Source organism: Lissotriton helveticus, chromosome 12, assembly GCF_964261635.1.
Source record: "Lissotriton helveticus chromosome 12, aLisHel1.1, whole genome shotgun sequence".
Lineage (NCBI taxonomy): Eukaryota > Metazoa > Chordata > Amphibia > Caudata > Salamandridae > Lissotriton > Lissotriton helveticus.
In genome coordinates, this window is record NC_136073.1 from 63405405 (window position 1) to 63428965 (window position 23561).

Below are 23561 nucleotides of genomic sequence, written 5' to 3' on the forward strand. Positions count from 1 at the left end.
AATACCTAGAAAGGACAGGACTTTCCATCCCCATGCGGAAATTATATTCCAGAACCAACCGGACCATGTCCAGGTGCCTGGATCTTGGTGTAACAGATGGGCAATTTTATGGAGTCTGGTTATAGCTGAATAAACAGACGGCGCGTTATTTGGAATGAAAATGCAGCAACTAGATCCGATGACTCTACAGGCCCCGCCCCTATCGGCCAGTATGACGTCAAGGACGAGACGATTTTGCAAAACGACAAATCTCATAGCAGATTGTTCTTCGGTTAGGTTACCTAGAGCAGAGGCAGTCTCATTTACTACAGCTTCAAGGGTTCTTGTTAACCTACGGATCAGTTTACTATTCTGGACAGGTCCTACAAAGAAGAAGAAACCTTTATTGAAATCTGTATACTGTTCTAGAGTAGTTTCAGTATAATCGACAATTGGGGACTCCCTTCTATGTCTAATGTGTACTAGATGTGTGTTTCTGTGATAATCAGATGGGGCTAGGAAAACAGGTGGCAGTAGGAAAGCAATGTAACAGGTTCCCTCCCAATCGAGGGGCAGACGAACATATGCGGTCTGACCACAAATAAAATAAGAATGACGTGAAGCTTTGAAAACAGATTTCCCACTGTCACTATACTTGACAATAGTAGTACATTCACTATGACCTACATGTATGGAACCATAACTACGGACACATAATTCGCCTTTGACAGGTAGTACTGAAATAGCAGGTAAGTCTGGAGTAGTATCAGACTGAACATTCAGGACCATGAAATTCGACGAATAGTTACCTAAATTATAAACTTCATTTTCTAGATCTAGACCTGTTCTGTGGGGGAAACCTTGCTTGTCTGAAAAACATGTACTGTTAAGAAAAGACATATCGGTTGAGGATGACGTTAACGTGGACCATGCTCCACACGAACCATTGTGTGAGAATGGATAAGGAAACAGTGGCAGAACTCCCTTCGGTGTCTGAAAAGGGGGGAGTCGACCACACACCCAACAATTAGTGGCATTGCTGGTCTGGTGTGAATAATGTAACATACGGATAAATGTGTTGTTGCGCATAGCGAGGCGGTAAGAGAGTTCATGAGGAGGCAGATCACTAAACGTGTGCTCTACTGTAGCATTAACAGACATATTTACATGAGGAACTGGAAAATACAGATAGAACGCATAGCTGGTGCAGGAAATCATTATGCTGATGAATAATATGAAACTCAGAAAAACGATACATCTGATTGAACTTTGACTGACTCTCTCACTATGGGGGTCTATTTTATACATGTCAGAAACAGTCTAACCGTTTCACCTAGGGGAGGACTTATACAATCAAACTGACTGACTTATTTTACTAGACCTGAGCTTTAACTTATACTCCTGCTGCGGAGTTTTCTCTAACAAGGGAGGGGTTGTAATAATGTCTTGTGCGGGACAGTCCTTAAGAGCAATATTCTGGTAGTCCTTCAAATTCTGGGAATCCTTGGAAATGTTTTTAGAAACTGGTTTCAATCCTTTGAAAAGTTTAACATGAGAAAGGTGGATCCATCCCTTTCTGCCTTCCAACTTGACGGCGGTACGGGTGGTGAGGAGGACCTGACGTGGCTCTTTCCAACGTGGTTCCAGCGGACTTGATCTGTCAAAATTTCTGATCATCACCAAGGAGCCTGGAACGATCTCGTGCGGTGCCACCTCGGTATTGTCTGGAAATGCGGCAGCAACCTGTGAACGACATGAGTTGAGGGCAGACATCAAGGAAGCTAGGTAATCTGTCAACATATTACATGAAACATCGGTAATACTTCGGGGTCTAGGAGTACCCCACATGTTAGGGGGGCGGCCGAATACGACCTCATACGGGGACAGACCTGATCTGGAATGTGCGACCATGCGCATGTAAAACAAAGCGACTGGCAGAGCTACTAGCCAGTCCACACCTTTTTCTTTACAGACTTTGGCAATACGGATTTTCAGGGTCTGATTATGTCTCTCTACGAGACCGGCTGCTTCAGGATGGCGTACACAATGGAACTTCCACTGGTACCCTAACAAAAGGGAAACGTGCTTCATGAGTTCGGATGAGAATGGCTGACCGTTATCAGAATATACGACTCTAGGGAGTCCATATCTAGGGAAGAATTCACGAACCAACTGCTTGGCAGTGGTCGCGGCTGTGTAATCTGGGACTGGATATGCTTCTGTCCACCTGGACAAAGCGCATACAACTACAAGGACATACTTGAAACCTCGACATCGCTCCATCTGAATATAATCCATCTGGAGGACCTCAAAAGGGTGGTCAGGGGGCTGGAAACCACCTTGTTCCACCGGGACACTTTTACCTGGATTAAACTGACAACATATCATACAGGTGCGGACTTTCTGCTTGGCTGCAGCTCGTAAATGCTTGTTGAACCAAATGTTCTGGATACTGTCTAACATAGCTTTTTCTCCTAAATGGGCTGGACTATGTGCGGTATTGATGATGACTTGAACCATAGAGTCGGGGAGAAACCATGTGGCTCTACCCTTCGTTAACCACCCTTGATCTGTCTGGACCCCTCCTTGTTCATACCATTTCTTGATTTCATCGGGAGTAGCATGTAACTGGATATCTATGACATCTTGTGTAGGGTCCTTAACTGTCATACATGTAATCGGATCTGGAGTATGTGTCATGTTACCTGGAATGTCTGGAGTCTGTGCTGTAAGCTTGGCTGTGCGATCTGCTAGATCATTACCTTGGGAAATAATGTCAGTAACTTTCGTATGTGCTTTACATTTCATGATAGCAATAGATGTCGGTAAATGTATGGCATCTAACAGGGCTTGAATAAGGAGACCGTGCTGAATCTTGGTTCCATGAGAAGTCATGAAACCTCTCTCCTGCCAGAGCACTCCGAAGTCGTGTACAACTCCGAATGCATAACGTGAATCTGTGTAAACATTAACTTTCAGGTTCTTGGCGTGTATACAGGCTTGTGTCAGAGCGACTAGCTCTGCTGCTTGAGCGGACAGGGTATCAATACGGTGTGTTTCAATAACTTCAGTGTCAGTAGTCACTGCATACGCGGCGACTAGTTCTCCTGTACTAGTTCTCATACATGAACCATCCACATAAAGTGTCAGGTCGGGATCTGGTAACGGAATGTCTGTCAGGTCTTGTCTTGGCTTAGTCGTAATATTAACTACTTCCACACAGTCATGTGGGTCAGGATTTGGATTAACTGATGGTAACAGTGTAGCAGGATTCAGAACGTTGCAGCGTCTAATTTCTATGTGTGGCTGGAACAGTGTCAATTCATAACCTGTTAAACGTGCAATTGTCAAGTGCTGTGTTTGTGTTCGGTTTAAAAGAACTTCCACTGAATGTGGGACTTGTACTGTCAGAGTATGTCCTAAAACTATGGAATCACTTTGTCTGATAGCTAGTGCTGTGGCTGCAACTGACTTGAGGCACGCAGGCAACGCCTGGGCGACTGGATCTAATGTGCTCGAAAAATAAGCACAGGGCTTGTATTGTCCTGCTTGATCTTGTGTGAGAACAGATAATGCAGTACCTTCACGTTCAGTAACGAAAAGTGTAAAAGGCTTACTGTAGTTCGGTGTAGCTAGAACTGGAGCTTGACATAGGGCTTTCTTTAACTCGTTGAAACTAAGTGTATGTTCAGATGTCCAAGGGAGGACAGTCGATACGGCTGCCTCCTGTGTCGTTAACTGTATCAGTGGCTTGGCTAGAAATGCATACTGGGGAATCCATTGTCTACAATAAGAAGTAAGGCCGATAAAGGCGCGTACCTCCTTCTGGGTTCTGGGCTGGGGAAGACTCGCTATTAACTGGATACGGTCTGGTGTCAACTGCCTACCCCTCTTGGACAGCAAGTGTCCTAAGTATACCACTTGCTGGACACAGAATTGAAGCTTCGAAGGTGACACCTTGTGCCCCATCTCGGCTAGAAAATACAGGACTGTAAGTGATGCTCGCTCGCAAGCGCGTTCAGAACGGGCTGTGATCAGGAGATCATCGACATACTGGAGCAGGGCAGTGTCAGTTGGCATGTGAATGTTGTCTAGTTGTCTCTTGAGTGCTTGACTGTAAATACTAGGGCTTTCTGTGAAACCTTGAGGAGCGCGTGTAAACATATAGCTCCTTCCATTTAAACAAAATCCGAAAAGAAACTGGCTGTCTGGATGAATTGGAACACTAAAAAATGCATTCTTGAGGTCAATGACAGTGAAAAACATGGCTTCGGAATCAATGGCTGTTAACAGGGATGAGATGTCTGGGACAACTGGGTACTGAGGAATAATACACTTATTAAGCTCTCGTAAATCAATCACTAATCGATATACTGGGGGTGCATTCGGATCAGTACGTTTCATGACTGGAATGATCGGAGAATTACATACATTGGAGTCAGTTTCTACAACTACTCCTTGAGCCATGAGCTTGTCAATAATTTTGGATAAGGCTGCTACAGCCTCAGGTGGCAATCTGTACTGTCTGATTCGGGGTAACACTACGCCTGGCTTGAGAGTCACACGATGGGGTGTGATTTGCATGTAACCTACATCAGTTGGACCTTGCGCCCATAAGTGCTGCGGAACATTAGACAATCTCGAATCAAAATCTCGTAATACATAGTGACCCTTAAAGTCACGTAGGAACAGACGTATTCCCTCTGGGGAACAGCAAATAACTGCACCTAACTCTTTCAGTGTCTTAATGCCTAATAGGTTTTCTGGACATGACTTAGTAAGTAACAGATCAGTAGTACGGGACAATGGACCTACTTCTAGAGTGACTGGCTTTGATATCTCATTAACTATTGGCTTTCCTGAAAATCCAAGGGAAACATTTCTTGAGCCTGAGAGCGGAGCCCCTGGAACTTCGGCATGACTAATTGTGGTCCTACTTGCCCCTGTATCGATCAAAAACTTTCTGTCTTTCCCTAATACTTGACTGTGAACATAGGGACCTTCTTGATCTACAGGTATCTCGATGAGAGGCAAGCCTACCTCCCTCTCTAGGCTGTTTCATGAATATGACTGGTACTCTGGATACTCAGACTGCGCATACTGGTACATCTGTGATGTGACATGCTGTGTTGCAGCAATAGGCTGCGGTGCTGTAACTGTCTGTGGTGCATTCTGTGACTGAGGAATCTGTGAAACTTGTTCTTGTCTAGGCGGACGTGGTCTTTCTTTAGTCTTACCAGTAGCTATGTTATGTTTCAGAACTGCACACTCGTTTATAAAATGACCTGGCTGTTTACAATAATTGCAGTTCCCTTTAACGGGAGCTGCAGGATGACTGGCTTGATTCGGACCCCTCTTCTGACTGTCTTGAGGAACAGATTGTGCAACTAGCACTTTCATTTTCGTGTCTTTCATACGTTTTCTCTCGTGTTCTTGCTCTTCCCTGATTCTATTCTGGTGATACTGGAGCATCTGGAGCATCTGGGACGGAGTATTTGCTTGCCAGGTGCTTTCGACTTTCAAAACTCGGTTTTTAATTTGTGGACTTGAATTCTCGACTAATTTGGTAACGAAAAGGTGAGGGTATGACTCACTACTTGTCTTGAGACCACTGTTGATACTGAAACATTTTTCAAATCTAGAATAAAAATCACTAATATCTTCCTCTTGTTTCTGTTTACAGGCTGAGATTGCATCCCAGTCTTCCTTCCTAGTTGTCAATAATCTGGGTAAAACTTGAATCAATAATTCTGGTAATTCTTTACATTTATCTCCAAGACCGGTACCTGGTACTCGTGCCTTGTCTTCAGCTTCTAGAGCTGTCCAATCGATCTTTTTCTCTCCCACCTCCCATTCTTTTTCTTTTAACTTTTCATATACCCCTGCGGGTAACAGGACCTTTAACATTTTAATGATATCTGGGTAAGTGTATTCTCCCATACGGAGCATGTCTTTTAATTCTCTATGGAACCCTGCTGGATCTTTGTCATGACAGGGAATTAATTTCTTCATTTCAAGAAGTTCCATCTTTGAAATCGGAGTGTATACAAACACTCGTTGCATTTCGCCACCCGCCCCTTGGACTGGGTGGACTTCTCGTAACGGATTCTGTCTGTCTATGTAGAATGATTTACTTTCTGGGGGTGAGACATGAACAAAATGCGGGTTCAGGAACGTTCTATATTTGTGACGCTGTTCTAGAATGACACTAATTAAATCGGTACCTAGACCTCTCCATCTATACTGGAGTAACTCGTTCAGGACATTGTGTAACGGGCCTGGGTCAGAATGTTGACCCTCATACAGAGTAATGAGGTGCTGAATCATATACATACCCACCAGTCGTTGCTCGGCTGGGGGCAGTTTCAGAAACATTTGTGCCACTATTTCGTCTGGAAAAGTGGTAGAATCAGTAATCCATCGGACTGCTGATCGGGCTAGTTCTTGTTCATGCATGGTACTTAATTCACTGTAACCGACTCGTGATTTCAGAATGTGATCGGTAACTTGAAATACTTGTTCTAGAGAACCTTGTTCTGGTGCTTGATGATGAAAAATAGACTTGTGTTCTAGGCGTAAATGGCGATCTGGAAATCCAGATTTTCCTACATACGCTATTCTGGCGGAATTCTCGTCTTCCTCTTCAGGATCAGAGATGCTTTCTTTCTCGCTTACTTGTGCTGCTTTACGCTGTTCGTGTAACCTTATTATTTCTTTACGAATTTTCTTGTACATACTCTCCATGGCACCGACGGTCTTGTGCTTACCCTCGGCTATATTATCACTCCACCTTGTCAGGATTCTCATTTCGGCGGGATCTTTAGACGGATAATCTTGTTCTCTTATTAGACAATTGATCAGGAACTTTAATATCATGAGCTGAATCTCGGCTTTCCTTTGAGACATAATCTCGCCAATACTTTCTGGATCATCCCCTGTACGGATGAAACGATATATTCTGTCTAGATCTTCTTTCATATTCGGTAAGGTGACTAGATACTCGGTCACTCTCCTTACACGTACGGAATATAAAACCATATTATACTCGCCTGGGACTGGATCATAGACACATTCGCCAAGGGCTTGTCTGATTTCTGTGACAGACTTATTACTTTTAGGAGTACGCTGTGATGCTTGAGCATGTAATTCGAGTGCTGATAAACGCTTGTGTGGCGGCGGGGTTTGAGGAAGACCTCCTCCCGCGGCCCCTAAACTGGAATCGTCGACTGACATTCTTCGTCCTGGCAGAGTCGGTAATTGTAACGTGGGCTGGACTTGTATGGCGGACTGGACCGGGGGTACCGTAACAGGTACTCCGGTGTCTGGAGGAGCGGGAAGTGCCTGGTTTACAGGGACTGGCGGAGCGCGAACAGGATTTGCATATTCGGGGACTGTGTCGTCCAAATAGGACGAAATAAAAATATCAGCTGCGGTCTGTTTGTGACGTAGCTTGGTCGGAACTAATGGCGGCGGGAAATTACTGGATGCCTCTGGGGTCGCTTTTGGCAAACCTTCGGCAAGAAGAGGATACATACCCTTAATTAGGGCATGCCTCTGTCTGTCTGACTGTTCGGTTTTGACTTGTTCACCTATCTCGATTAATTCTCTTTCTTGGGCTCGTTCCCGGGATTCTCTACTTAACTCTGACTTTCTGACTTCCTTTTCCGTTCTTCTATGAGCTTCCTTGCGCCATAACTCGATGGCATCTTTCTGTGACTGTCTGGCTTTCTTTTTCCATAATACTTCTTCTACTCGCATGATACATTCGGCATCCCATGTACCCGATACGGGCCATCTATACTTTTCTTCTAACTGTTTGGTATACTCTACCCATAAATCTAGATACATTATGGCGCTTATGCCATGTTTCTGATACATAAAGTGACCTGGACTGTCCCTAGGCGGGACAGGAACTGCTTCCTCTAACAGACCCTTTCTAGTTTTTAACTGACGTAACTTGGAAAAGAGCGGCATGACTGAACTGTAATCTGGACACAATACAATACACAATGAAACACGAAATCACATCACACTCATACCACAACATTAAAATACATAAAGAACATTATGAAATAACAGTTTGAACAGAATATTACCTGGAATACTGAGAACAGAAATACAAGAATTTTCTCGAGAACGGAACAGACTAGAGTTACTGGATGCACTGCTGTAACAGTACGGAACATACCGGTCCCATAAAGGGACGCATCAAGACCCGTATCCACCTAGGTGAACACTTCGTTTGTGAGTCTGGGCACCACCAACCCACGGACCAGGAGTCAATTTAGATTGGTCCTGTCTAGATACTACCCCAGCAATGGTACTCACCGGGCAGCACGGAACGGAAGGCCTCGGACGGGACTGGACTGCTACGACAACGAACTTCGGACTTCAGTTACGGGTGGGCCTCCGGATACCTCGGACCTTGGACTCTCGGCTTGGGCTCTGGTCGGGACTCGCCGCGTTCCTCCACCGTCTCGTTCGGATGCTGGACCGCCTCCTCCGTCTCCTCCGTGGGCCTGAGGGATACTTGAAGCAGAAATATCTGCACGTGGCCGGTATGGTTCCGTCACGGCTGCAGAGGGTCAGGGGGTCAGCGTGGCTTCACCGACGCGTGGGGAAAGGCAGGTCCCTGTTCGGGCGCCATTATGTGGTATATAAATAAATAATACCGGATCTATTTTTAAATGAATGAATGAATAACAGATAGCTCAATAAAATAAGAGTCAAGATTCGAGGTAGTAGGAGTATCTGCAGGTTTATTACAGCATAAGGACAGGATCAGGACAACCTGCATAGGATGACCCAGCAGCTGCTGGGGCCGGGTCTGGGATGAGCGCGCTAACTTTTAATAACAATACATTGACTTATATACATAGCGCAAACACATAGCATTACATTGCAGTAGGCGTAGCAGTGGGTGGAGCAGAAGGCGTGACGCGTGGCAGTCGCGAAAGATAACAGTAAAAAGAGGTGTAACTGGGAGTATACATAGACATGTGATGCAAACGTAACAGAATATGTCATGAAATGGGGCGGAAACATAGGAGGGGGCTACCTAAGGAGCCGGGACCTCTAACCTAATGGTGCGCGAAAACTGGCAATGACGTATTACTAGGAGAAGCTGGGGGCTACGAACTCTGTGCTAGGAGCAGAGACTAGAGTCTGGAGGGTCGGAGCGACATGTACCTAAACCCTATCTGGTATCTGATGTTTAGGGAACATGTTGATATAAACTATAAGTCATGAGGGGAAAAGCTAACTCGACTCTAAGACTGGACCATGCATTATTCTACATGTAGTGCGTGATGAAGAATATTAAATGACCAGTAAATGCAGTATTTCTCTAACGTGGAGCCGAATAGGCTAGACAATGACGGAAACTATTGATGCAGTTCAGTAGCTTAGGAATGCAGAAGAGGAGGACTGAACTGATAACTGGAACTATAACATACTTTTGGCAGACTCAGAGGCAGAGCCAAGCTGCACCGGGCACTGCGAGGCAGGAAGTAAGTGAAAGGTCGAGGATACAGGTGGGGGCTGTATCGCTCCTCAGCGAGGCTTTCAGGAGACAGGAGCTGAATCTGTGGTCCGGGCCCTGTTGAGGCCTAGAAACGGGGACTTTATAATGGAATAACGTGCACACTGAGAAACGTGGCAACATAACTTTACATAGGCCTGATATTCGTAGTATTCACGAGGACTGGAAACTGACATACCAGAGGTGGACACAACTGTAATTGCGTCATTAATCAGACATGGGGAATAACATATGCATATTGGTCATGCACACATAACATATGATGGATGAGGCGTAGGGACACAGAACATGGCAAAATTTACTTTTCCACAGGGGAGTGGCTGGAAAATGGCCGAAATTGGAAAAGCCGAACGCGGCACGAAAGCCAGCAACCCCGTAAGCAAAGGCCGGCAAGAATCATGCGAGCGAAAGCTCCCTCCACTCCCGTTGTTGCCGAGTTGTGTGGCCCAAGGCCAATCCGCGCCCCCTAGCACAGAGTGCATGGCTTAGGGGGGGGGAACACACCTATGGCACCACGCCTACACCAGACTGACAGAAGGACCAACAGGCGACTCCGCGAGACAGCAGCCTGAAGGAGTGCATACCAACTATCAATGTCAATACAACCTACCTATCCCCCACGATAGCTGGAAACGAAGCAGAATGGCCGCGCTTGGCGCCATTACCCCCATGCGCCGGACATCCCACCAACATCAAGGCCGCAAACGGGCGCCATAACGTACGTGCGCTGGACCTCCCGCCAACAAAATGGGCGCCACAACCCACGTGCGCTGGACATCCCGCAACAGAACCGGGGCAACGGGCAAGGCGATTCGGCAGCGGTGACGTCGGGCTGCGCGACCCCCGCCGAGCTTCGTTCGACAGAAGAAAAGGGGGGTCCACCATACCCACTGCACCCCCCGCGCACCGGATATCATTGGAGGCACAAACACAGCCATGAAAGAGTTCACGGCATACCAGGAGGCTGTGGCGAGCACACTCGCCGCGAGCACGGCGTGCTACCCTCCTCGCAGACACTGCATTATTGTGGCATCAATGGGGGGGGGGGTGGAGACCCCCGGGGGGGCGCGCCCCCCATGCTGCTTGCAGTTCCACACTGCCAAACGTACTCAAATGATCTGCCGCACGGGGGTCCCGGGCAGCTGGCTTGGCTACGACGACCGCCAGCCCCGGCGGAAACTAACAATGGACCACCCAATGTCCGCTAATTAATGGCCGAGCAAACCGGAATGTGGGCCCATCCCTATGCCCTGGGGTCTCCCGCTATGCTCGTAAGCCCCCAAATGCACCTGTGGCCGCACTCGTCCGGTGCCCCTCGGCACAATGACAAAAGAGCGGAGCCTCACGAACGCATCTTGTGTCCTAGCCAGAATGGAGATACCTGCCTCCCTTGCGACCAATCAAAACTAGCATGAGGCCATCTAAGATCATCGTCGCTGACTGCCTTGCAACAATATCAGTTGTGTTCCTCAACACTGGACAACAGCGCGCAGAAATAAAAATGAAGTGTTTCCCCCACGGAACAGTGGAGCCGCGCCGCCATATGCAGAAATACCCGCGGCGGACATGCCTATAGCCCAACAAAAGCCAGCTTACCATATCACCTGAGATAGGCTCTATTGTGTAACACACACACGCACTTGTAATTGAAACACAGATTGCTACTTCTTAACAATATAGTTCCTATAGATGCTTGCCCAAGCGCCAGCATTCCTGCGTAACTATAGTTCTCGTTAGTGTAGTGTCTGCCCAGTATATGCAGTGCGTTACCTCTACTTGGGCGCCAAATGCTACGTAAAATCATCGCATTACAACTGCACACCCCTAACATGCCGTCTTAAGTAAACTCACAAGTGTGCAACAGTTCTTGTCAGCTGGTCAAAATACAAAAGGACCGGATCGTCACCTCACCCTTCTACATCCTTACCAGGGAGAACTTACAACTTAATAAAAAAGTAAAGCGCTATGCAGCGGCAGCCACGGCCAAGCCTCAACATAATAAATGTATTTTCTGTTTGATTAAATATCTATTTGGTCCCTCGTGTTGGTTAAGCAGTTCACACAAAGAAACTGAAAACGATCCGCTCACAGAGCACACCACGTTTCCCGAAGTACCCCTGGTATGCAAGGAATCTCCTTCGTAAATAGGAAGCACATCACAGGCCAACAATGGCACGCTGGGGACTAAAGGGCTGAATGATTCACACTGTCCGCTCACTACACGCCTCCGGAGATTACCCGCCTAAAGATGTAGGAGCCTGGATGTTTTGACAGAGCCGGCGAAATCATGTGGACATACATAATACACGAGGAGCCAGATCTTGCACCACCCTCGGATGCTTTCCAGCGGCAGATTGAAACATGTAGATATGCCTTATCTGCAAAACCAGGAAGAGTGTAAATCGATAAGAAAATTAGCTTATCAGGAATTATAAGCATTGTAAAACAGTAAGAATTTCTGTCTAACGCAGAAATATGTATATTATGCATAGTGATTTGCCCGGAACCACAGGAGGTGTTGGCGTCGTTACCGAGACTCGAACCCAGATCCCCCAGGTCCGAGGTCGAGCGCCCTAGCCGTTAGGCCAGCTCCTCTCCCCAAAACAAGTAGAAAACATCTAGCAATATATGCACGGCACAAAGTATAAATTCGTGAGCAAAATTCTCTATCCCAAACTGTTTCCGTGCCATGCTGCAAGGTAGGGGGGGGAGGGGGAAGACGTACCATAGTGCCCCGAGACCCCGCAAGGAACAGGGGCCAACTTGCGCGCGGACCAAGCGACTACACGGTCGGTCACCAAGAGACCTCTGAGCCTACGGTGTCAACCCCACTTGATGTGCCACCCCCTGCCTCCAATCAGTAACCCCCCCCCGATTGGGCCGTGACAGTTAGGGAAAACAACTAATAGACAGCGGGGATAAGGGAATGCCGTCGCGTGCGCACAAGGGGGGCTTAACGCCCCGAGGGGACAAGTTCTGAAGGGGGCAGCCACAATGCCCAGGAAAATTGGACCACACACCCCATCGAAGTGTAGGAAATTAACGGAGTGGCCCATGCGGAATCGAACCTGAGACTTTGGTAATTAATATCCCCATGCTCTAACAACTGAGCTAACCAGGCAGCACAAAGATGGTTGGCCGACGGGCCCGCACGGAGGAAACCTGCCTCACACGCCCCTTTCCGACAGATCCTTACTGATCGCATCCCGGCCACGATATGGCCGTGCACCCCACAAAGATAGAGTGGGGGCGGGGAGACGACCTACAGACTCAACCCAGTTAGGGCCCTCCCCACAGCCCTTGTCGCTCTTCAGCCACTCCGACCGGCAGAAGCTAGGCTGTGTTCAAAAACCTTGCGTGAAGGGGGCCGGGCAAGGGGATAACAGAAGATCCCAAGACATTAACAGCCATACAGACATATGGCCAGCAACGTGGGGCCCCCTGGCGAGGCCCCCCCAATGCGTGCAGCGACCCGCCTGGCAGCGCACGACACACACCCCTCGGAAGCGCGACACAGGGTCGGCTGGAAGGGCCACCGGATGACTCTTACACACCCCCCACGTCCCCAGCGGCCCGTTGACACGCAAGCCGTCTGGCCAGACTCAACCTCCACAAAAGAGGGAGTCGGCGGAGGGGGGGGGTTTGCCAGTCATAAGGCCTGAACTCACCGCACATAGAGTCCAAAAGAGTGTCCCCGACGCTGTCGCACGACGTCCGGCAAAAATGTGTGTCCCCACGACACTTACCAATTTATATTCAATTGATTGATTATGTTTATGCTAGAGAAGGGAAGGTCCTAAAACAAAACATATTGAATTCTTGTAGACGCACAACGATACTAGAACAATGAGGGAATCTCAGTTTGGAGAATTGAGGCATTTATCTGGAAGGGACCTCAAGGACACCATATTTTGTTATTTTCTCCACTTCCCCTTTCCACTGGGTGCTGTTCTCAGCTGGAGATATATTTATTTCTCAGGTGGTTGCAGAACCTCTGTGGCATTGGGAACCAGCTTCTGGCATTCACCTCTCGCTCCCACAGATACATAGCTAAGTCAGGATTGGTTGTATTCAGACACTACAACTCATCACAAGACATAGAACTATATTCTGCCTGCAACTTAGGGGTACAGAAAGACTGAAAGCACTCACCAACATGTACAACAGGTAAAATAAAATGCAAGTTAAACACATAATCAGATGTATCAATTTGCTTCTTTGGGAGTGCTGCAGATTATGCAGGGTACACAAAACAACCTGTCTTCTGTTGTTATTAGAGGAGGGCGAACCACTGGAAACTCAAGCCAGATGCCTGGCTCTGGCTTAGCTCAAGGTCCTTCTGGAACCTCAAGACAAAAACGAGCCAAGCTTTGAAGTGGTTTCTGCCTTCTGCCCTTTCTCTAAAGTCTTTTACAGAGTTGAAAGCAAAGCATTACATTTTGAGGTAAAAAGGAAAGACAAATAAATGCTCATTTAGTGGCTGACTTGTACAAACTGAAACCAGAAAACAAGGGTTCCTCGCTTAATCAAATTGTGTGATCTTAGGCAAATATTTTTTTCCCCGATCCTCCTATTTCTTCATTACTCCATATGAAAGTACCTTGAAATATGTGAGTTGAGAACTCGAGCGATAGAAAAACGTGTTCTAGACTAGAGGCTTGATTCAGATCTTGGCGGATGGGTTACTCGGTCACAAAGGTGCCGGATATCCCGTCCGCTGAAATATAAATCGCATTATATCCTATGGGATTTCTATTTCAGTGGACAGGATTTCCATCACTGTTGTGACAGAATAACACATCCACCAAGATCTAAATCAGGCCCTAAAATACATGGGATTCTGTAATCCCTGTATAAATGCATGTCTCTAATTTCTTTATAATCGGTGACTAGTGATGCACTCTGTCGCTGATTATAAAGAGAAGACATCAGAACTCGACTATTATAAGTTATCACAGTCGAGTTCTGACATCACAATGTCTTTCTGCCATAGCCAGCAGCTGAGGTGACAGGCAGGTCAGGTCATGGAGCATAACTGAAGCAGTTGCTTAAAGCAACGAAAACGAGGAGCATTGCTTTACTTTCTTCTGCTCTGTTTTAATAGCTTACAATGATAAGCAGAGAGGTTTTTTTATGTTTTGCACTCCTTAGATAGATAAAAGTTCCATTTTTTTTGCATTCCAAGCAAGTGCAGCTTTTTAAAAAAAAATGACTCGGATTGAATTGTTTCCAATATTTCTTTGCAACAAATATCAAACAAGTTTTTGATGTGTTTAATCTTGCATAAGATGTTTTATTTTTATTCTTCATGTTTGCAAACATGCTCACTATTTCATATGGAAGAGTTATGCACCAAGATTGTAAGTTGTTTGTAGGAAAGATGATGGTGTGACCATGTATTATATGGAATAAAGTACCATCTGGAGTATATGCTAAAGATATTGTCAGTTACCTCGGAGTTCCATAACCTTATAACGGAATTCGGCCTCTAGCCTCTACATGGTTATGGAATTCCTTGGTCACTTGCAATATCCTTATAATGTACGGCAGGGGGGGTACTTCATACCTTAGATAATGCTGCTCTATTTATAAGAATCTAGACCACCTCTAGGGTGCACCTGACAACTGGCTTGCCTCCTAGATCACTAAAGGCATTGTTCAGCGTCCCTCCTCCCACAAGCCCTGTATGGTAATGTGATGGGTAGTGTGGCTCTTAACAAGTATGCAAAAGAGCTAGGCCATGCTAGGCAGTGCAGGGCCTCCCAAGGCCTGCCGGCTTCTCGGATAGTGATCCCAAAACTCATCATGGTTTTGCACACTAACAGGAGGTACCACACAAATCAGAATTGTATCTTCACATTCAGAATGAAGGTCCAGCTGGGGTATCTGGTATTGCACTTGACAGCAGAATAGGCAAACTCCTGTTTGTAAACACTCCAGTAAATGTGATCTTGGTATATTTTACGAGCCAGAAAAATACCACTTCATACACCTTTTCCATCTACTGTATGTGCTTTCAAAATGTGCATCCTATTCAATGCACTTTCTCATACTGCATACTGCTGCATTGTCAGAGTCCTTTTACTGCATGAACAAACTGTACATGTCACACAAGCACATCAATCTTTTCAGCAAATACCTTTGCTGCAGTGTACAGCGAGTTGCTACTGCTGGTGATTATACACATTTTTAGGTATCACTTGCAGGAAGCGCACATGCGACATCGCTTGGTGACAATCTATTGGTTCTGAAAAAAAGTCGAAAAAAAGGCATTTAGCATGCCCATTAATTAATTTTCATTGGCATCAAAATCACCCTTCTTTGCTGCCTTCTAATTTGGCAGTGCATGCAAGGCATCACTTCCTTTTCTTTCTGTGGAGCATGAATGGAGCACAGATTGATTTATCTTAACTAGTGTCAGTCCGCTGCTCGTGCTGTGATTCCAATACTATTTCTTTCACTTCTCCCACCTGGCTCCATCTCCTTTATCGCAAACCTGTACGATATATGTTGCTCACTTTGCCACTCCAGGTCTATATCATTTTGCCTATCTACTGGGAATATTGTTTTTATTGAGGGAAACGTGTCGGTTCCTCAGGTTTTCAGAAGTAGAAATGTACATCTGAAAGAGCTGCTGCCTTCCCAGCCTATAAAGGAGGATTGCTCACTTCTTCCGTACTGCTCGGTGACACTGAAAAGAACATTTGTTAGTCCAAGAGTCGCTCTTCTGTGCACGCCCATAGCAAACCTAGAGCAAGTTTGACTGCACGTGGGTTATTCGCCAGCTTTGGAACTGTGTTTCTAGGTTTTGGCACTGCCCACGTGCTTTCAGACTCTATTTTAAGTAGCAGCTTCACTCTCACACACAAAATGAGCTCTCTGGAGCCGTGTGGGTGATGCAAAGGCCCGCAGACCTGGTTGTGCCTCAGAATTGTTGCACTGAAGCTAAACACAGCCTTGCTCTCTTATGTAAACCAGTAGGGTAGCAAGGATGCCAAAGGCCCTGGTGCAAACTAGGAAAATGGACCATTTTGACTGCTGTTGGGTAGTAAATACAGCAATCGTCAGGGTTGAGTGGGCCCCTCATGGCTCTGGCCCCCGGTGCACTGCACCTGTTGCACCAGTGGTAGCTACACCCTTGATGTAAACTGTTGACATTAGCAGTGCATTGAAACGGTCCTTACACACGTGTTACAAAAATTCCCAGTCTGCTCTCGGCTGCCTCCAAGCTGTGCAGTTTGGGGAGCGCCTCATGAACAGCTAGTTCTGCTTCCGCACCCCTCTAAGGGCTCCTGGTGGTACCTCCCTCTCTGCTTCACACCAGCCAATCCCTGGTCTGCTTGTGTAGTTGTTCTCTCCTGGTTACGACAGTAGGTGCCCTGTTCAAATAAATCCCGTCTGTCTCCAGCCCCGGCAGAATGTGCTCCATTCGCAGATACCAACCTCTCTTTTAGAGGCTGCCCAACGACGAGACGTAGGGAGCCTTCACGTTGTGTCTGTTTCAGGAAAGGACCATGGTGCCTGCTGCTCGTCAGCACTCACGTGTGCATTACCTCTTGTCGAGGGAACGAGTCGAGCGACTTTTCAAGAACACTGATTGTTTTCTTATATTTTAAAGTACGCTTATAGCAGGTCACTGTTGGTCTCGCCGACTAAGGGTCTATTTTATGACATATTCCATGTAGGCTGTAGTGTATGGGACACCCCCTTGACCGTCACCTACCCAGCCAGACATCGGACATTGTTTTTCACTGTTCTTCACGGTTTCATCTGTCTCTCTCTTTGACTGCTTTTACTATTTTGTTCCCCCTGGAGTAATTTCCCACTTCAGGTCTAACTGACTCTGTCTGCTCTCCCCCTCCTGTTTACCTTTCCCCCACTACCTTCCACTCCCCATAAGACGTGCGTCTTGGATATGCTATGTGCTAATATCTTATATTATTGTATAAGCTCACGTGTTTCTCCTAAGCATGTACTGGTAACTGCAACTGGAACTTTAACTGATGTAACTATGTAACAAAGTACTGAAACAATGTCCTATCTCATGTAAAGCGCTCTAATACCTCCGGGTCTAGCCAGCCCTTTATAAAACTTTTCAAAGAAAGAAAGAAATATGTGCTGAGACGGTGTGGCAAGCGCTTCGTTTCAGTTTTGCTTCAGTTGCGTGGCTGAGTTCTTGCAGAAGCGTTGTACATACTAACAAGCTCTTGCATCGGATCAAAGGTGTCAAATGTTTACGTAAATCGCAGTTCAAGATAATTGGTAACATTTTGAATTATGATGGCATTTACATAGCACAAGGCTTCAAAGCGCTTTAGGGCAATTCTCCTTTATCCCAAACCAGTACAATATATGTTAGTCCCTCGCCCACTAGCACCTCCCAGTTTAAAGCACATTTACGTATAAACAAACCAGTTCTCACAGACCTGCTGCAAATACTAGCAGCTCCTGCATCTGATCAAAGGCGTAAGATGTTTACAAAGACGGTGCGCCAAGATAATTGTTAATGCATTGGATTATAATTGCATTTATATTGCACGAGGCTTTGAAGCACTACAGGGCAATTCAGGGCCAACTTGGGCAACTTTCCACACCACACAGTGCCACTCCAGACCACACAGTGCCACTCCAGGCCACACAATTCCACACCATGCAATTCCATGACACACAATACCACTCAACTCAAATCCATTCCACTCTACTCCACACAGCTCCATGCCACTAAATGCCAAGCAATTCCACTCCAATTCTACACCACACAATTCCACTTCACACAAATTCACCCCATTGCTTGCCACCCAATTACACTCCATCCCACACAGTTCCACACAATACCATTCTACACCACCCACACTATTCCACTCCACACCACACAGTTCCACACTACACAATACCATTCCACATCATATAATTCCACTTCACATCACACAATTGCACTCAATACAATATCACAACACAGAATTACACACCACACAATGTCACTCCATTCCAACAAAGCCAATAGATCTTACAAAAGCAAGAACTACTGGCTTTGCCTATGCTTGTTTTTTTTTACATTTCTCTGCAATGCAGTATGTGCAGGGAATAGCACGGGGAGGCAGCCATCGTACTCCTGCAGTTTCTGAGAATGGCAGCTCTGTAGCCTAATTACTCAGTGAAAACAATGGCTGGCAGGAAAGCAAGTACCAGCTGGTGGCGCTGACTACCACCAATGCACCTCACCGTAGTCTCACTCACTGCTGGGGGTGGCACTGGCTGGCAATCCTGTAATTTATGGCTCTTTCACTCACAGGTGAGGATTGCACAGTTTGGCAGCCCTGTAACTTTAATTAGAGTCTCACTCGCTGGGGAGGAGTGCACAGGTTGGCGGCCCTGTAACTTACGGCTGTCTCACGCACTGGTGGGGATTGCACTGGTTGGCGGCCCTGTAACTTACGGCTGTCTCACGCACTGGTGGGGATTGCACAGGTTAGCAGCCCTGTAACTTACTGCTGTCTCACTCACTGGTGAGGATTGCACAGGTTGGCTGCCCTGTAACTTACTGCTGTCTCACTCACTCGTGAGGATTGCACAGGTTGGCGGCCCTGTAACCTATGGCTGTCTCACTCACTGGTGAGGATTGCACAGGTTGGCGGCCCTGTAACCTATGGCTGTCTCACTCACTGGTGAGGATTGCACTGGTTGGCGGCCCTGTAACCTATGGCTGTCTCACTCACTGGTGGCGATTGCACAGGTTGGCGGCCCTGTAACTTACTGCTGTCTCACTCACTGGTGAGGATTGCACAGGTTGGCAGCCCTGTAACTTACTGCTGTCTCACTCACTGGTGGGGATTGCACAGGTTGGCGGCCCTGTAACCTACGGCTGTTTCACTCACTGGTGAGGATTGCACTGGTTAGCGGCCCTGTAACCTATGGCTGTCTCACTCACTGGTGAGGATTGCACAGGTTGGCAGCCCTGTAACTTACGGCTGTCTCACTTACTTGTGAGTATTGCACTGGTTGGCAGCCCTGTAACTTGCGGCTGTCTCACTCACTGGTGAGGATTGCACGGGTTGGCAGCCCTGTAACTTACGGCTGTCTCACTCACTGGTGAGGATTGCACGGGTTGGAAGTACTGTAACCTACGGCTGTCTCACTCACTGGCGAGGATTGCACGGGTTGTAGGCCCTGTAACTTAATGCTGTCTCACTCACTGGCGAGGATTGCACAGGTCGGAGGCCCTGTAACCTATGGCTGTCTCACTCACTGGTGAGGATTGCACTGGTTGGCGGCCCTGTAACCTACGGCTGTCTCACTCACTGGCGAGGATTGCACAGGTCGGAGGCCCTGTAACTAATGCCTGTCTCACTCACTGGTGAGGATTGCACTGGTTGGCAGCCCTGTAACCTACGGCTGCCTCGCTCACTGGTGAGGATTGCACAGGTTGGCAGCCCTGTACCTTACGGCTGCCTCGCTCACTGGTGAGGGTTGCACAGGTTGGCGGCCCTGTAACCTATGGCTGTCTTACTCACTGGCGAGGATTGCACAGGTTGGCGGCACTCTAACTTTAATTAGAGTCTCACTCACTGGGGAGGATTGCACAGGTCGGAGGCTGTGTAACTAATGGCTGTCTCACTCACTGGCGAGGATTGCACAGGTTGGCGGCAATCTAACTTTAATTAGAGTCTCACTCACTGGGGAGGATTGCACAGGTCGGAGGCCCTGTACCTTACGGCTGCCTCGCTCACTGGTGAGGATTGCAAAGGTTGGTGGCCCCGTAACCAACGGCTGTCTCACTCACTTGCGAGGTTGCACTGGTTGGCGTCCCTGTAACTTACGCCTATCTCACTCACTGGCGAGGATTGCACAGGTCGGAGGCCCTGTAACTAATGCCTGTCTCACTCACTGATGAGGATTGCACAGGTTGGCAGCCCTGTAACTTACTGCTGTCTCACTCACTGGTGAGGATTGCACAGGTTGGCGGCACTCTTACTTTAATTAGAGTCTCACTCACAGGTGAGGATTGCACTGGTTGGCAGCCCTGTAACTTACGGCTGTCTCACTCACTGGTTGGGATTGCACAGGTTAGCGGCCCTGTAACTTACTGCTGTCTCACTCACTGGCGAGGATTGCACAGGTCGGCAGCCCTGTAACTTACGGCTGTCTCACTCACTGGCGAGGATTGCACAGGTCGGAGGCCCTGTAACTAATGGCTGTCTCACTCACTGGCGAGGATTGCACTGGTGAGGATTGCACAGGTTGGCAGCCCTGTAACTTACGGCTGTCTCACTTACAGGTGAGTATTGCACAGGTCGGCAGCCCTGTAACTTACGGCTGTCTCACTCACTGGTGAGGATTGCACTGGTTGGCAGCCCTGTACCTTACGGCTGTCTCACTTACTGGTGAGTATTGCACAGGTTGGCAGCCCTGTAACTTACGGCTGTCTCACTCACTGGCGATGATTGCACAGGTCGGAGGCACTGTAACTTACTGCTGTCTCACTCACTGGCGAGGATTGCACAGGTCGGCAGCCCTGTAACTTACGGCTGTCTCACTCACTGGCGAGGATTGCACAGGTCGGAGGCCCTGTAACTAATGGCTGTCTCACTCACTGGTGAGGATTGCACAGGTTGGCAGCACTCTAACTTTAATTAGAGTCTCAGCCCTGTAACTAATGGCTGTCTCACTCACTGGTGAGGATTGCACAGGTTGGCAGCACTCTAACTTTAATTAGAGTCTCACTCACAGGTGAGGATTGCACTGGTTTGCAGCCCTGTAACTTACGGCTGTCTCACTCACTGCCGAGGATTGCACAGGTTAGCGGCCCTGTAACTTACTGCTGTCTCACTCACTGCAGAGGATTGCACAGGTCGGAGGCACTGTAACTTACTGCTGTCTCACTCACAGGTGAGGATTGCACTGGTTGGCAGCCCTGTAACTTACGGCTGTCTCACTCACTGGCGAGGATTGCACAGGTCGGAGGCCCTGTAACTAATGGCTGTCTCACTCACTGGCAAAGATTGCACTGGTGAGGATTGCACAGGTTGGCAGCCCTGTACCTTAGGGTGTCTCACTCACTGGCGAGGATTGCACAGGTCGGAGGCACTGTAACTTACTGCTGTCTCACTCACTGGCGAGGATTGCACAGGTCGGCAGCCCTGTAACTTACGGCTGTCTCACTCACTGGCGAGGATTGCACTGGTTGGCAGCCCTGTACCTTAGGGTGTCTCACTCACTGGCGAGGATTGCACAGGTCGGAGGCACTGTAACTTACTGCTGTCACACTCACTGGCGAGGATTGCACAGGTCGGCAGCCCTGTAACTTACGGCTGTCTCACTCACTGGCGAGGATTGCACAGGTCGGAGGCCCTGTAACTAATGGCTGTCTCACTCACTGGTGAGGATTGCACAGGTTGGCGGCACCCTAACTTTAATTAGAGTCTCACTCACAGGTGAGGATTGCACAGGTTAGCGGCCCTGTAACTTACTGCTGTCTCACTCACTGCCGAGGATTGCACAGGTCGGAGGCACTGTAACTTACTGCTGTCTCACTCACTGGTGAGGATTGCACTGGTGAGGATTGCACATGTTGGCAGCCCTGTAACTTACGGCTGTCTCACTTACTGGTGAGTATTGCACAGGTCGGCAGCCCTGTAACTTACGGCTGTCTCACTCACTGGCGAGGATTGCACTGGTTGGCGGCACCCTAACTTTAATTAGAGTCTCACTAACAGGTGAGGATTGCACAGGTTAGCGGCCCTGTAACTTACTGCTGTCTCACTCACTGCCGAGGATTGCACAGGTCGGAGGCACTGTAACTTACTGCTGTCTCACTCACTGGTGAGGATTGCACTGGTGAGGATTGCACATGTTGGCAGCCCTGTAACTTACGGCTGTCTCACTCACTGCCGAGGATTGCACAGGTCGGAGGCACTGTAACTTACTGCTGTCTCACTCACTGGTGAGGATTGCACTGGTGAGGATTGCACATGTTGGCAGCCCTGTAACTTACGGCTGTCTCACTCACTGGTGAGGATTGCACAGGTCGGCAGCCCTGTAACTTAGGGTGTCTCACTCACTGGCGAGATTTGCACAGTTTGGCAGCACTCTAATTTCAATTAGTCTCACACACTGAAATGATTGCACTGTCTGTCCGTCATGTAAGTTGTTGCAGTCTCGCTCACTGAAGAGGGTGTCACTTCACTCGCTTGTCGACCTGTATCTCCCTGGTGACGAGGGCCCTAGCTGGCAGCCCTGTATCTTACCGGGGTCTCGCTCAAGAGTGATGGTTGCACTGGACTGCAGCCTCGTAGAGTGGGTCTCACTGACAGCTCTAGAATGCACCTCTCTCCGACGGTCACCAGGGGCGTGGCCTCCCGGGGTGCACTTCGGCAGGTTGGTGGGTGGGGCGGCCACTTCCCTGACAAAGCACGCACTAAGGGGGCCATTACTGCGTTTAAATGAATGAACACCGCTCGAATGGGAGCGCGAGTGGCCTGCTCAGAGCCATTCACACCCCCGCCCATCACCTGCAAAGGTCAACAACGACCTTTGAAGGGACAAAAGACGCGCCAACCCCAGGAAACTTCCCGAAAGGCGCTTTAATAGCCTCTGGCCACGACACCTGCTGTGTGCTGGGGCCGGTCAGCCTGCCCGGGAAAGAATTAAAAGAATAGCTCAGTGGGCTAATGTGCTCGACTGCAGGTAGTCTTTTTTTTTTTTCGGGGTGTTGGGGGGGAGGGGGGAGTAGTGGGCGTTCAGTGTGGAGAAAAAAACCCTCTTTTTAGTACCACTCGCAAATGCTTTCCCATACTTTTCTTGCATTGCATAAACCCACCGTGACGGCGACGCGTGCATTGCGGACTAACACGTCATCGCTGCGTGTCAAGTTAATTATCACAACTGGTGGCACGCAGGCACACACACACACACACGAGTCAATTCCCACAAACCAACAAGAGACACAGCCATTCATTTACGCAGCACAAAAAGTCATACTTAAACAACTAGTAGAAACAGACACCCGTGCAGGTCACACGCCACATGAGGGGTTTGGGGGGCA